We start from the raw sequence: 15066 nt of genomic DNA, 5'->3' as shown, positions 1-15066 counted from the left end.
GTTGGTCCGGGAGAGAGCATGGCAGCGGCAGCCACAGCGCCGCCGACTTGCTTCTCCTTCACTTAGAGCCGCAAGCAGCAGCCGCGTCCTGTGCGCTCCCGGCGCAGACCCCGTGCGTCATTCTGTTGCTTTCTTTCCGCCTCGCTTCACTCTCTTTGCGTCAGAAGCCGGGACCGGGAGCGGCTCGGAGTTCAGCCCGGATCCGGAGAAAGCCCGACCCTCCTCGGCCGCCCTGCCGCCTCCGGACCGCGGAGCAGCGGCGCTCCATGTGCGCTGAGCCCGGAGTTACGCGGAACGGAACCGAGCCGAGATCTGCTGATTTCACAAAGCGAACAGACAAGCGCAGAGGGAGGCTAAGTTGCCGCTCCGCAGCAGAACCAGAACCAGAACCGGACCCGGAACCGGACCCAGAACCGGACCCAGAACCGGAGCTCAGCCCAGCTCAGACATGCCGCAGGTGGAAATGATCCTGTTCCTCATCCTCATTATTGGGATGTGTGTTCGGCCAGGACCCGGGGTCCAAGGTGGTGTCGGACCGCTACGCTGTCTTCTGGAACCGGACCAACCCAAAGTAAGTGTCCCGAACCGGACCGGGAGTCAACTCTCACTAAAGGCCGTTTCACCGCGTTTTAAGGGACTCTGCAGCAACTTTGATCCGCTCCGGTTCGGGACCTGGATCCGCCTGACCGACCGAACCGGGACCGGATCATTCTGCACTGATTACAGATTCTGAAAAACACATTTTACATTTTATGGAGCTTTTACTTTAGATGTAAAAACAGCCTGTTCAGCGCTGCTTATGCATTAATATTCAAAACTGAATCATTTTCATTTTTCTTGCAGTTTTATAAAAAAAATATTTGTTTTATTTCTCAGAAGAAATCACCAAAAAATGACAATTTAATGGATTAGACTGAGAATAGCTTAAGAAACCAAAAGAAACTCTGTGGTCAAACATAAGAAACTGCAATTAAATACTTTTTAGTACTTAATTACAGACAAACACTTTACAACACATGCAGAAATTGAGAAAACTCTTTTTTTATTGCACTGAAACCACTTTGGATTGAAGCAATTGTCAAAATTGGACCAATTTATTCTGCACTCAAGTCAGGTTCTATAAAATCCAGTTTACGATCCATGAAAAAGTGTTTCCAATGCTTTCAGAAGTGAAGCATTAAACCCGTTTCTGCAGTGAAGCAGAGACGCACCGATCAGTTTTCCAGTAGGACCGATTTTTACACGATTATAACGCAGAAAACAGGAGAAATGAAGAGACGTTTCTGTGACTGAAGCACAAATCAGACGGAAAAGGAAGGATGCAAAATCTTTACTACAATATTTTTAATTAAACTTGATTATAATGGATTGGTTGTGGATTAATATGCAGATAAAGATGATATTTTCACATTTAAATTATTTTATTGACTGTTTTTAATCTCTGTCTGATTGGTTCATCTCCATTCTGCAGTAAATTAATGCAAATTTCAACGTTAATGTTGCGTAAATACAGAAAGAAACAAGAATTTCAAGACTTTTCAGATTCTTACCAAAGAAATAAAAGTTTTTGAGATCATAAATTCTGCTTGGAAACATTTGCAGGCGACGTAGAATCATTCAGATTTTCAATTTGGACGCTACAGGTGTAAAAATATCCTAAACTAAAACCCGTAATATAACTCGACGTGCTTTAGATGAAACTTTTACGATTCAACCCCGATTTAAAGTTTAATGATGCAAAAATAATTAATAAATGTGGATTTTTTGTCATCTCTAGTCATAAAATAAACCCTTTAAATGTTTTTTTTAATAATGAATATGGACTAAGTGAGTCCAGGTTTGACCAGTTTAAGTGTTTATATTCAATTTAAATCACATCTGACCCAATATGTGGTGCAGAACATTTATATTTTTTGCATTTTGCTCATAAAATGACCGTTTTCCGGATCATCAATGTGTTTTTTATTGAAGCTATAATCAGCGTGGACCAGTTTGACCAGTTTGAGTGTTTCCCTGGAAGGCAGTGAGTGATCCAGTCCTGGCTGCAGCGCCGTGACGTTTCTGCCGGTGTGTTTGTGTTGATGGATGGAGCCTCCATCAGGATGTGGCCTTACTAGATAATTTGCAGTTGGATCTGAGCTGCCAGCTTCCAAACACAGACAGTTTTTTTTTACAGCTGCTGTTTGGAGGCTTTATGAGTCTGATTATCAGTTGCTTCGAAGTTTTTGCTTTGATTTGAGAATTTTTATGTGTTTGTTGACTGAAGGGCTTAAGAGTTAGAGTGACATATCTGGTGCTGTGAGCTGCAGGCCGCCTCCCCTCATGAGTCAGTGCCACATGCTTGGCGTTTCACCAAAAACACAGTTACTGTGGGAGGAAGAGTGTGTGTGTTTCTGCAGACGTTTGGGGTTAAATCAGCATTTTTTCCCGTTGGCCCTCCATAAAAAGCTGTTTCTGTTGCCGCTTTTCCATTACAAATGTGTGTAAAACTTTCTCGACGTCCCACTAATGTGGAAAAACACAATTTTGATGTTTTTCCATTAAATAAGAGACACGGCGTGAATATGTCTGTTCCCGCGATGTCGTAAAAAAGGTGCCATCGTCATCCTCCCATCCCTTCCCGTTGTCCACTTTGTCGTTTCTGACAGTAGCAGTTTCACCGAAAAAACCTAAACAATTTCAGTTAAGTAAAAAACAAACAAACAAAAAATAAAACACGTCATTCAAATGGTAAATATTTTGATCAAAAAACTAAATTGGAGTATTTTCATTGAGCTGATTTTTTGTGCAATTTTGAGATAAATGGAAACTCCCAGGCTACATGCCAGTCAGGATGATAAACTGAATATTAGAAAACTGAAAATCTCACCAACATCATTTTGTCCTTGTCTGTATTTTCTGTGTTTAAAAAAGGAAAAGTTATGGAAATCATTTCTGTCTCGTTTGGCCTGGCCATCGTCTTCATACACAGTTTTGTTTGATTCTCATCTCCCTTCAGAGCTCGGTCCAGACTTTCTCCGTTTCACTTGGATTCCCTCTGGTAGAATTTCAATCGGGCCAACAGGAAGTGAAAGAAGTTGTGAATTATGTCGTTGATGTCGTAGGATTGTGTTTTTAGCAGCGGTGGTGGAGGAAGTGAGCCAAGCCGTTCTCCATGTTGGCTATTTAACAGCCATCTTGTTCGACTCGACACTTCTGTCTTTGCAGTGGAAGATGGTTGTTTACAGCACAGGACGTTTCTGCTGAGCTTCACAGCATTGAACTGGTTAATTCCACATGTTGCAGCCAAACGGGGAAAAAAAATCCAGGAAAAAATAGTTTCTTAATAGCTGGAGAGTCCAAACGCTCTGGTGGAACCAAGTAGCATAAAACAAAAGTCTGGTTTTTACCAGGATCAATAAATTCTGTTCTCTGCGGTATATTTCACCAGAGCAAACTGTTTAATTTCCCATAAGTTTTATTTTAAAGTCAGAAGCTAATGTTTACTTTAAACCTAGAAATCAAGGATTACTTTTCCCTTAACTGACATAACATTTTAACACTCACTCCATATAAAACCAGCCGACCAAATGTGCTGGAATTCACCTGCGGTTGCCAGGCAACGGGCTGGACTTCGCTGCGGTTGCTAGGTAACGGTGGTTTTTGTAACGACTCATTTTCCAGAAATGAATAAACATCCGGATGTTTTTTTTTGTCGAGTCGTTTTTTAGAACAACTTCATTTCTTCTTTAAAATCCATGAAGTTCTTTCCAGTAACAGAAGTGGAAACCCGGTCCTGGGGAATCAAACCGCCGTCATAACTCTCCGTGGTGAAGTGTTTGTGCTGGCCTATCATGTCGTTTCATTTCCATCCACGTATCGTCATGAACTGTCAAATCGACCAGGATTGACTTCAGGTCCTTCGTTTCTCCACTTTTTTCCTGGCGTTGAAACTCTTCTCGGCGTCCAAGTCTGGTTTCTGGGGTTGCCGTGCGCTCCCTCCTCCCGATCCCTGGGGGAGCTGCAGGGTCACACGCTCGGCAGTAACCGGGCGCGGCGCGGGTTCAGCGGCGCAGGGGGGGCCGTTGTCAGGGTCAGAAACGGGGCGTCCGCGGGGCCCCGGCGCGGCGCCCCGCCTGGGCTTTGTTCCCTCCAGAATGGAGGGCGAATAAATGAGTAACTCCAAATGACTTTTTCTCTTTTCTCATTCATGACTTTGAAGCTGCATGATGTAAACGAGGGCCATGCTGGAAGCACGGCGGGCCCCTCCGACCTGCGCTGCCTTCCCCGCTGGTTAATGCAGCTCCAGTCGCTGCTGCGACACTTCCCCTCTGCAAACCCCAAACTCTTCTTCTCCCAATTCTTATTTTTCTTCTTCTTCTTCTTCTTCTCTGTGGCGGAGGAGAACCGGCTGTCCACACTCAGCCATTCATGAAATCCCCCAACAGGAACTCTGGAATTGAAATGGGAACTGAGTCGTGAAAAATGGAAATGCGTTGACATTTTCATGCCTTCCTTCCCTCCCCCTCCCCAGCCTATTGTTTTAAAGAAGCTGAAAGGATTCCTTCTGTAATTTAGATAAACATGAGCTCTCGCTGGTAAAGCTTTGATCACAGAGAGAGAAAACGCTCCCGCGCTGATGGGAGCAAAAATCTTCCGCTTTTCGGTTTTCCTTCAGTTCAGGTGTTTTCACACCTGAAAGTTTGGTAGATTTGCTCTGACTGGGGATCAAAATGGCTGAATTTGTTACATTTTCATTCTGCACTGCGTCAAACCGACCAAACCTGTTCCCCTCCTGGCCTGTGGGGGCGCTGCACCGAGAAGTACTGAAGGAGACGATGCAATAACCTCTGAAAACGACACTGAGCGCAACTTTCATCTTCACGAAATATAAAGAAAAATGAAGAGGTGTGAAATTTTAGAAATTGTAGGTTTTTTCTTTTGTCTTTGGTAAAAAACCACGAGCCATTTCTACTGGTTGCGCTAGGCTAGCACGTTTGTTTCGGTTGTCCTCAGACTGTAGTTCACTTCCTGCTTGGCGTTCAAACTGAACCAGTTCACTTTCTAAAGTTCAATTAAAGCAGAATAAATAGATCTATTGTTTTTATGGTAACGTGTTTTTATCGTATCGTTTATCATGTATCGTGATAATAATTTTGATTCCTCTTATCGTCTAAATCCTCCCAGAAACGCCAGTCTTGCTGGGATTCTTTCCATTTCTCCTGTTTGTTGATTGACAGCTTCGATACGTCGATAAGTCTGAAAATATGATTCGAAGCTGTTACTGTGAGCCGTTCAGACACAAATCACCTTTTATGTGACTGGTGTCAAAGAATCACATTACGAATGGATTCATTTTTCAAAAGCAGCGTTTGTGTTTGTGCATGCAGTCACATTCACACAGTCACATAAAAAACAAGGCATAAATATTTCCTGTCGTCACTTTTATCACTGCAACAGTAAAACCTCCCGTCCAAACCTCCAAACATGAGTGTTGAGTTTCTGCTGGACATAAACTTAGAAATTGTTGGAAAATCTGTTTTATCTGAGCCCATTTTGCTGTTTAAATAAACTATAATCTTTATTCAAGCAGATTTTTGTTTCTAAATTGGAACTTCAGCGTTTCTTTCATGTTAAATCAAATCCCCTCATGCTCTGCACATCTTCAAAAACGTGTTATTGCTAAAGATTAGTGGTTTAAAAGATGTTTCATAACCAAACTGGCTACAGCTCTGGGATACCATCAAACTGACAACCTCAATATTTATATCGAACAAACAGACAGAGATGGGAATGACCAGAGATCGCTGAGGCTCGACTTTCTGCTGTTTGTTTGTTTTAGTTTTCCAGATCGCTGAACAGCTGAGTTCAAAATATAACGACCAGAAGAAGTCGAATTCGTCTCTCATTGTGACAAAAGTTGGTGAATGAAACTGATTCTGATTCCAAACCATCATGATCAGCGGTGCACCGATTGCACTTTTCTGGCTGATCACTGATTACCGATCTTTTGAAAAGCCAAACTTACCGATTCCGATTTTGGCTGACATTTGTTTGTCTGAATATATCAAGAAAGTTGCTGAGTTGGCAACAATGGGGCGACGACTGTTAACTGTGAATGTGCAGACATGAGCTGGTCGGCCGGTTTATCAGGCAAACTTCTCTCAAGAAAGAAGTTTGATTTTTAGATCTTAGCCGAGGTTGATAAAATCGGCTGCATGTGTAAAAATTGCCCGATCACAGATCTCCCAAAATTACAGAAATCGGCCGGCTGAAAAATTGGCCGGCTGATAAATCGGTGCAGCCGTAGTGCTGATGTTACTGGCATTGAAACATCCAGTTGGTTTCTATAAATCCATCCAGTTCCCATAAGTCCTGCTGGTGTTTATAGATCTTTTTGTTGTTTAATAAAGTCAGTGAATCATCTGCATATTTATGAAGAAGCTTCAGAGGTTTCCCTGAATCCTGTTTTCTCTAAATTCCCCACTGATGAAGTGACTCTGACTCCACTGCCTGATATCTGGGTAACATTTTCCTGCAGATGTTCAGCTTCTATAACGTATCAGTGAAGTTTGCATTGACTAAAGTAAAGTCGGGCTTTACTTGGTGACGCATATTGCCTTTAATCTGTAGATTATCGCTAACAGTGGTGGGACAAATTACAAATCCCACTCTCAATGGGCTCAACTGGAAAGTGGCACCAGAAGGAAATTACCCCCAGAAATCCAAGCAGGAAAAACACAAAGTGCAGCTTTTTCCAGGAGGAAAGTGAAATGAGCCCCATATGTTCTCCGTCAGCCGCGTTGGAAACCCAAACGGTGGAGTAAAGTGTAAGAGTCGGGTATTTACTGCTGCTCTGACAGGCAGCCATTAGTGAATTCCCCGCTCAGCAGCTCTTTAGCTGCTTCATTAGAGCCCACCCGGGTCCATATGGTCCGCCCGCCGCCGCTGCCTGTTGCCCAAGGTGTTTATTTGTTGCTGATAGGCGGATCAGCGGAGAATCGGGGCCGGAGTTCCTTCCCTAATCTCGCTGGCTGTTTGTGTCTCCGAAGCCATGGAAACTGATACCGGCTCCGTCATGAAAGAGGCTCGCTGGGTGGGACCGCGGCCCGGACAGCTGGGGGGGAGAGAGAGCGCAGCGTCACCCCGGGGGTCTCCTTTAATCCCTGATAATTCCCAACCGGAGCTTCCCGCAGCAGATGCAACATATTCCTGAGGAATCTCCTCAGGTTGCTGTAGCTTCTGTCAATCGATTTGAAAACTGATCAATCGCTACGGCCGACTTTGCTAGTTAGAAATATAAATATATAAACAGTTTCTGCCAAACAATTAAAAATGGAAATGATTTGATTTGGTTGCAGCAAAAAGCAACTTCAACTGAAGGAAAATTACCCCAAAACACACTGGAGTAATCTCATCAATTACTGAGTAACTATCATTTAATATTTAAAAATTACATCATCAAAAGATAACTTTAAGTGGAAATGTTGGTATTTTAAAGACCAAAATAACAATAATTCATTTTAAGTAACAGAATCAGAAACTTTAACAGAAACTTTCTGGTGAATCTTTGGTTAAAACATGTTTGTTTTTCATTCTGTAGGCAGAAAACTCAAGCAAAAGCAGAAATACATCATAATAATAAAATTGCTCAAAGTACAGTTCAGTAAAATCACTCCTAAAAGTACATCTTTTCAAAAACGTTACTCATGTAACTAGTTACAACCCAACTCTGCTTACAAGTCCAGACTGACTTAACGCGAATCGTAGATGTAAACAACAACATTCTGCCTCAAAAACGCAGAAAAACATTGAAGAACATCTGGAAATGAATCGTTTCCTTTTGCCAGTCGCATCATTTAAACTGAATCTCTGAACTGTTTGAACAGGAGAATCGTTTCTGGATCGGATCGCGACTCTAAAAATCGGAATCGCTGAAATATCCGTATCTCCGCTGAAGAGTCCTTTGAGATGATTCGGATTTTTCCCACATTGACCCCTGCTCCTGCGCTCTCTTTTTAATCTCCACTTGGAGGCCGGACGCTGTGTTTTCTGCGCTCCGGGTTGTGATAGTTTCCCAGCGGCATTGTGAGGAGCCCCATTTGCATTGTTCCCACTGTTTACCCTCGCTTTCCCCTCTCGGCCTTTCCCCGGCTCCCTGCCGCTCGGTTCCGCTTGGATTAAGAAACGAACACAAAAAAGTGGAAAAAAAAAAAAAGAGAGCCAACCACGTCCAAATATTGACTGGGTCTCGGGACCGCGAGGTTTCTCTCAAAGCGCTATTGTTCGCCGCGGAGTCAGCGGCCAAAGGAGAAATATCATTTAATATTTCAGCATTAAAACCACAAACTTTAATATTTGACTGATTCTACATCAAGAGTCCAGTACAAAGCTTCCATTTTTAAAAAAAGAGAAATCTGAAAAGTGAGGCAGGCATTTGCATTCAGCTCCTTTTACTCCAGAACCAGGACCGGATTTAAAAGGATATGGACTGGAACCAGTTTTGGTGCCGTACTTATATTTACCCAGTGGTGGACACAACTATCTAAAAAGTTAGCAGTGCTAACCCTAAATCACTAATCATGAGCTTTAGCTGCGCTAGCACTAACGCACTATGCCAACATGGTATGTAGCAGAAGCTAAGTCTGAAGCGCTATTGCTAATGTCCTACATTAACATGGTATGTAGCTGAAGCTGCAGCTAAAGCACTTCGCTATCATGGCATTTAGTGGAAGCTATTGCTAATGTGCTATACTAGCTGAAGCTAAGTCTAAAGCGCTATTGCTAATGTGCTACATTAACATGGTATTTAGCTGAAGCTGCAGCTAAAGCACTTCGCTATCGTGGCATTTAGTGGAAGCTATTGCTAATGCGCTATACTAGCTGAAGCTAAGTCTAAAGCGCTATTGCTAATGTGCTACATTAACATGGTATTTAGCTGAAGCTGCAGCTAAAGCACTTCGCTATCGTGGTATATAGTGGAAGCTATTGCTAATGTGCTATATTAACATGCTATGTAGCATAAACATGCTATTTAGTGCTTTACCAACATGGTATTTAGCAGAACCTGAGACTGAAATGCTAAACCAATGTGATATTTAGCCAAATCTAAGGCTGAAGCTACAGTGATAAATTCAATCATGTTTATTCCCACCATGTGTCAATGACACCACTTGTTTCATCATGGTATATCGCCCCCTACTGGGTTAAATTTACCCACTCATGTCATTGATTAGCTGAATGAAGCTAAATTGGGTCAATCCTGGAAGAAAACCAGAAAATGGAAAAGAGTTTAGATCCATTCAGAGTTTTGTCTTCAACACAAAAGGAGTTGAAATTGAACAGTTGAGATCAACCCATCTTCATGCTTTTGAATGGTCTAGTCCAAGTCACGACTGAGAATGTGTGGCAAGTTGTGGTTCTGAGGTATAAATGCAAATGGGTGACCCAGTTTTTCTAGATTGTATTTGGAAGAATTTTCCACTAATTTGTGTTCGTCAACATGAAACCCAGAGAAAACACAATGAGAAAACCGTAGGAAGCTGCTGTGTCTGAGGGGAGGCAGTAACCCGAGGCGTCCGGGCCCAGGAGTCTAGAGGTGGGGTCACAATCCGTGTTTCCACCCGCAGGAAGCGTCAATCTCCAGAGGCATCAAAGAGAGCGGAGTGAATGTGATTTCCTGCAACCGAGCGCTTCACAAACCGCCAATAACCAGAGGCAGAGCGCTGTCTTATCTCCCGTTTCATTACAGAAGCCCGCAGCATTATGCCTCCTTTGCCACACTTCCTGTTGTCATGTTGCCGATCAGTTTTACCCGACATAATCCACTCAGAGACTCGACTTTCTGGTCAGGTAAGCCGTGAATTTCACACTCGGCTTTCTGCAGCAGAGGGGAGGCGACCGTCATGAGGCGACACCCAACACCCCCGTCCCTGCAGAGGTTATCCGCCCGCGACCTCCCCGCCCCCCGACCTCCACACACCCTTCATGCTCTGACTAATAAGGCAAAAGGCCCGAGGCTGCCAGCGAGTGATTGACAGAAACGACTGACTGCTAATAAGAATTGCAGCTTTTTTGCTGTAGTGGCTCTGTGGACGCGTTAACAACCAAAACGACTTCTTACTGTTTCATTTTATTGGGTTTTTAATTGGCTCTACAGTAAAAAAACAAGCTGTATTTGTCAAAAATGAATTAAAAAGAATAATTACTCACAGAAATTACAAATTTAGTCAGTTTATTTACCAGTGATTGTGTGACACAAGACAAAACAAACTAATAAAGCTCTTAAAAGTGGTCTAATGTGACTGTAAGGTGGAACATTTTGGTCTAATTTTGAGTTTTTCTAAAATGTAAAATACAGAAGAACACTGCAAATCATTAGAGGTTATTTATTTCAATAAAACAACAAGTGTACATAATCCAGGTTTAATGGTAAATAAATTCATCTTACTGAAAAAATATTGTCATTTTCTAGTTCAAAGTATTTCAGCAAATAAATGTGATTACCTACCAAACATTAGCGCTAAATATTAACTAGCAAAACTCAGCTAACGTTGAGAAAAAAATGATCAAATACTGAAGTTAATAACTTTAATATGTAGTTTATTTTCATGTTAGTGGTAAATGAACATTAGTTAGAACTGATAACATTTACTAGCTGGTGAGTGCTAATGCTGCTAACACAGCTAATGGTGCTAACGCTAAAATAAACATTAGATAATAAATTAATGTTAAAGTAAAGGTTACATAATGTTTTTAATAGTATTTACGTAGTCGCATTTAGATTTTAGAGCAGCATTTCCTAGCATATGAGTGCTAACAATGCTAACGCTAACAGTTAACATTAATGTTTATTTTACTGCAAAAGGTGAAATAAACATCAGTTTAGCTCAGTTAACATTTAGAACAGCATTTATGAATGCTAACGGTGCTAATATTAAAACAAACAGCCATTCTGTCAGGCTTTCTAAAAGGGCAGCTAACACGTTTAAATCGCCCTAAACATTAACCAACAAAGCTAGCAACAGCAGTCATCAATATATTTATTACTATTTCTGATATAATGCAAATAATCTGCTGCAGGAAACTGACGAGTTCAGCTAACTACTTAACGAAACTCAATGCTAATTAACAGAAGTTGAAAATATCATTTCCCCACATAATAGATTATAGGTTATTTATGGATTATAACCGGATTTATTGTTGTCGGAGTCGTTGAGTCTCTTCGCTGCTGTTTGTAATTTGTTTTTCTAATGAATTATAAATTATAATATTAAATCTCGGCTTTCATTTAGCTGTATTATTTCCTCTCAAGTCTTTATATTTCTCCGCTTCCATTTGTTGTGGTTTGGACTCTGAGACTTTATGATGCCTGATCAAACTAAATCAACTCTTAAGTGACTTATTAAGGCAATAAATCAACGTTTTCCTTCACTGGACTAAAGAAATATTTATAAAATCACTTCCAATCTTTGATGTTGACTTCACAGTTGGTCAGTAGAACTTCTAAAACCTCTGCACGCAAAAATGTTTGTCGAACTAATTTGTCAAAGTTTCTAAGGACAGGTTTGAGTTCGATTCCTGGAATTTGCTGAGACGATGCCACAGAGAGCTGGAAAGTGTGTGAACTGGGAAAACAATGCCTCGATGCGATCCATTGTGTCCAGATGTGAAACAGTTTGGCTCTAATCTCTGCCAGTCTCACCCCGCTGCACAGAGCTTCACTTTTTCCTGCCGTTTTAATCTTAGTGGGGGCTTCTTTGTATGTGTGTGTACTCTGTTAAATGCGAGTGGTGAAATGGCATCCCCTGTGTCTTTGTAGGCACCGGTGAGGGTATTAGCAAAGAGGCTCTAAGGGGCTTAAGAGGTCAGTCTTCCCTTTGTGTGGAGACACAAAACACTTCCTGTGGACCCTTCACCCCTCTCTGTTCCTCACTCAGAAAGCCAAGCCCTGCCTGACCATTCACATTAATCAGCCTTAGCTCCTAATGACTGCAGGAAAGCCTCGGAAAAGTGCTTCCAAAAAGGTCCTAAAGAGCCACTAAGCTGCTAACAGACTGGCCACAGCTGATGCTGTTTGCAGGGCATTACTAAGCATCAAAGATAGTCGGCCGGGGGCTCATCCATCCCAACGGTTCCTCTTTAATCCCCACTAAATCTAATCTAAAACTTGAGCTGAGACTCTTTCAATCTTCTTGATGCATGAAGGTTTTCTTACAGGTAACCGGAGGAGACCTTCAATGCATCAAAGGGTTTCATTATAGGTCACTGCCCTATGGTGACACCTTCAAGGTGCACTTTTACTAAACTGAGCTGTAAGATATGCATAAAGAAGTGTGTTGTTTGGTAAGTGAGCCAAAATGACAGCGTGAATACATAGTGAAAGTTTCCTCTTACCAATAAATCTGATGAAAGTGTTCTTATAACTACAAAGACCCTTCAATACGTCAACAAGTCGACTTTTATAGGTCACGATTCTACGATGACACCTTAAATGCATCACCAAGGTGTAGAATATGCATCGAAAAAGTGTCTTCTTTGGTTTATTACCCAAAATGGCACCTTCCAAGAAATCAAGAAAGTTCTCCTTTAAACATTAACCAATAAGGACAATTCATTGCATCAAGTAGTTGTGTGTGTAAGTCAATACTCTGAGATGACACCTTCAGAGGTGCACTTTTACGCAACTGGGTTACAAGTATATACAAATAGAAAGTGTCTTTTTTTGGTATATTACCCAGAACGACACTTTCCATACATCAAGAAAGTTAATTTTTACATCATTGACCAATAAGAATCCCTTCGACGCACCAAGAAGTTGTCTTTATCTGTGACAATACCTTAAAGGTGCACATTTACACAACTAGGATATGCATGAAAAAAAGTGTCTTTTTTGGCAAATTACACCTTCCATACATCAAGAAAGTTCCGTTGTACCTCATTTAGCGATTAGGAACTGTCATAAAGGGGTACTTTTATAAGTTATTTGCGTCATGAAAGTTCCCTTTTTTTCATTTGCCCTTTACAACCCGTTCAAATCTCTCAAGAAGATGTTTGCCCTTGACATTTGCCCTTTTGCCGTTTCATACAGTTAAAGTTTTGGTTCGATTTCTAACTCTCGTCTTTTGCTACAGGACATTTTGTACCGATTTAACGTTAGCTTAGGGTTGATAGAAACGTGTAAAACTGGGGAAAATCTCTGAAATTCCCAGGAAAGTTTTTATGTTTGTGGAGAGCTTTGACTTTTGTGAAAAGAGGTCAAATGGAAACACATTTTCTGAATAAATTCTGAAATATCAAACATTTTTCGGCTCATAGCGTCACCATCTGACATAACCACACTTTGTGTAGCTGGTTGATTCGTTTGGAGAGAATCAACCATTCGCATTTTCTCTTTGGTGAAATTTTAAACGTTTGCACCACAGTTGGATGGAAACATTGATTCTCACCCATCATGGTGACTTTTCACTTTGACCACCACCAACTGGAAGTATTTACGGAAATGACTGTAATTTCCACCCCGTTATCGGGGTTTGATTTGGGGTCTGAGGCTCGTATCTGTTTTCAGTTAATTCTAAATGATTTATGAATTCATATATTTGAACATGGATTTTATACTCCTGTCATTAGAGAACAAAAATGAGCCAACTAACCACTTTGGAAGCAGCTGCATTAGATATCTTACTACAAAAAGAGCAATCTGCCCCGACTGGGATGAAACTACCACAGTAGTTGGTCATTTTCCAATTACGGCGAGGTTTTCATAGCTGCTTTGATTTTCTACTGGTCACAATAGTTTCTTATGTTTTACTGAACATGCAGGATGAAGTGGTCAGTAAAAAAGTAACAATATGTGAAGGAACATGTTGAACCAACCGTCAGGTAATTCTTGCCCATCTTATGAATGTTTTGAAAACCACTAAAAGTGTTTTTATAGTCTTTTCTAAGGAAATGTGGTTTTCTGACTAATAAATCACATCTGCCAGAGTGGATTATTGTCTTGATTTAATATGTCAGTTTTTTAATCGGGATCAGATCCACAATCAATAACAACAACACAATCCAAAGGTCTGAGAACATGATGTGCAACTTTCTCTTTTTTTTATGATTTTGTGAGTTTATCTCCCTTCTTGTTGAAAATACAGACACAGTAAAGGAGTTTTTTATGCTGAATGATTCAGAACAGATATTTTCTTTCAAGCGTCATTGACTCTAAACGTTTCACCGTCCAGTTTGTCTCTGTTTTTTCACTCTGAGAGGGAAAATCTTTGCTGCCTCATCTGGTTCAAGTAAAATGGAGGTAATGGGGATAAAGCAGGGGTCACATCGTTCACAATTACCGCTTGATTAAAAAGCAAAATCCTGATCACTTTGACAGCTTGGGCCCGAGTCTGAAAGTTTTCTGGAAGTGGTGTCTTTGTCAGTGCGGCTTTGGAGCGACGCCTGAACCTAAAAGCACGCAGACCTCCTCGCCGGGACGATATTTCCTGATGTTTAATGGCTGCTGACTTGTAGCTTTTTGTGTTTCTTGGAGGGAATCGGGAAAAGCTGATGTGGGAGAGCAGGACTTTCCCAATGAATCAGGGTGACAGAACTCTGGGACGACCCAAACAAACCAAAACCAAAACGCATCTTTTAGCTCCCAGTGTCGAGTTGCTCCTCAGGTATGAGCCTATTTTTTATTTTGTTTTCACAGTGATGAAGTAACTCAGCAGTTTGTTTCTGGAACTTGGCGTGGCGGTTCTGGACCCTTCGTGTGGATCCTGTTGAAAGCCAAATGTGTTTCCTCATGTTGGGTTTCTGCTCACTTTGTGCTCTGGGACCCATGAAATATTAAAAAAAGCTGTTTGTGATCTTACGATAGAGCTTTGACAAACCTTCACACGCAACCAGGAGAAATCCAGGTCACGGCTTTAACACCGGGGTCGACTTTTCCTCTTATTTATTTATTTTTTAATTTGTTCCTTCGTTTAGACAAATTCCCGCCTGGACCGAATTACTTTAATAACATTTATTTTGGACAGCTTGAACTTAACGGGTCGTTAAGTTTAATCCCTGACTCAGAAAATCTCCGTTTTCTCCCTTTTC

At 41.4% G+C, this 15066-nt stretch overlaps 1 pseudogene; it reads left to right on the top strand.

Annotated features, from left to right (window-relative positions):
- Window positions 1-448: 448 nt before the first annotated feature.
- The window catches only part of LOC129379658 (ephrin-A5-like), a 76065-nt pseudogene continuing 61447 nt past the window's right edge, over window positions 449-15066 (top strand).

This window comes from Poeciliopsis prolifica, unplaced genomic scaffold (assembly GCF_027474105.1).
Source record: "Poeciliopsis prolifica strain line A6 unplaced genomic scaffold, Auburn_PproV2 SCAFFOLD059, whole genome shotgun sequence".
Taxonomy (NCBI): Eukaryota; Metazoa; Chordata; class Actinopteri; order Cyprinodontiformes; family Poeciliidae; genus Poeciliopsis; species Poeciliopsis prolifica.
The sequence above is the reverse complement of the archived record's forward strand: the minus strand, read 5'-3'. Positions and strand labels throughout refer to the sequence as shown.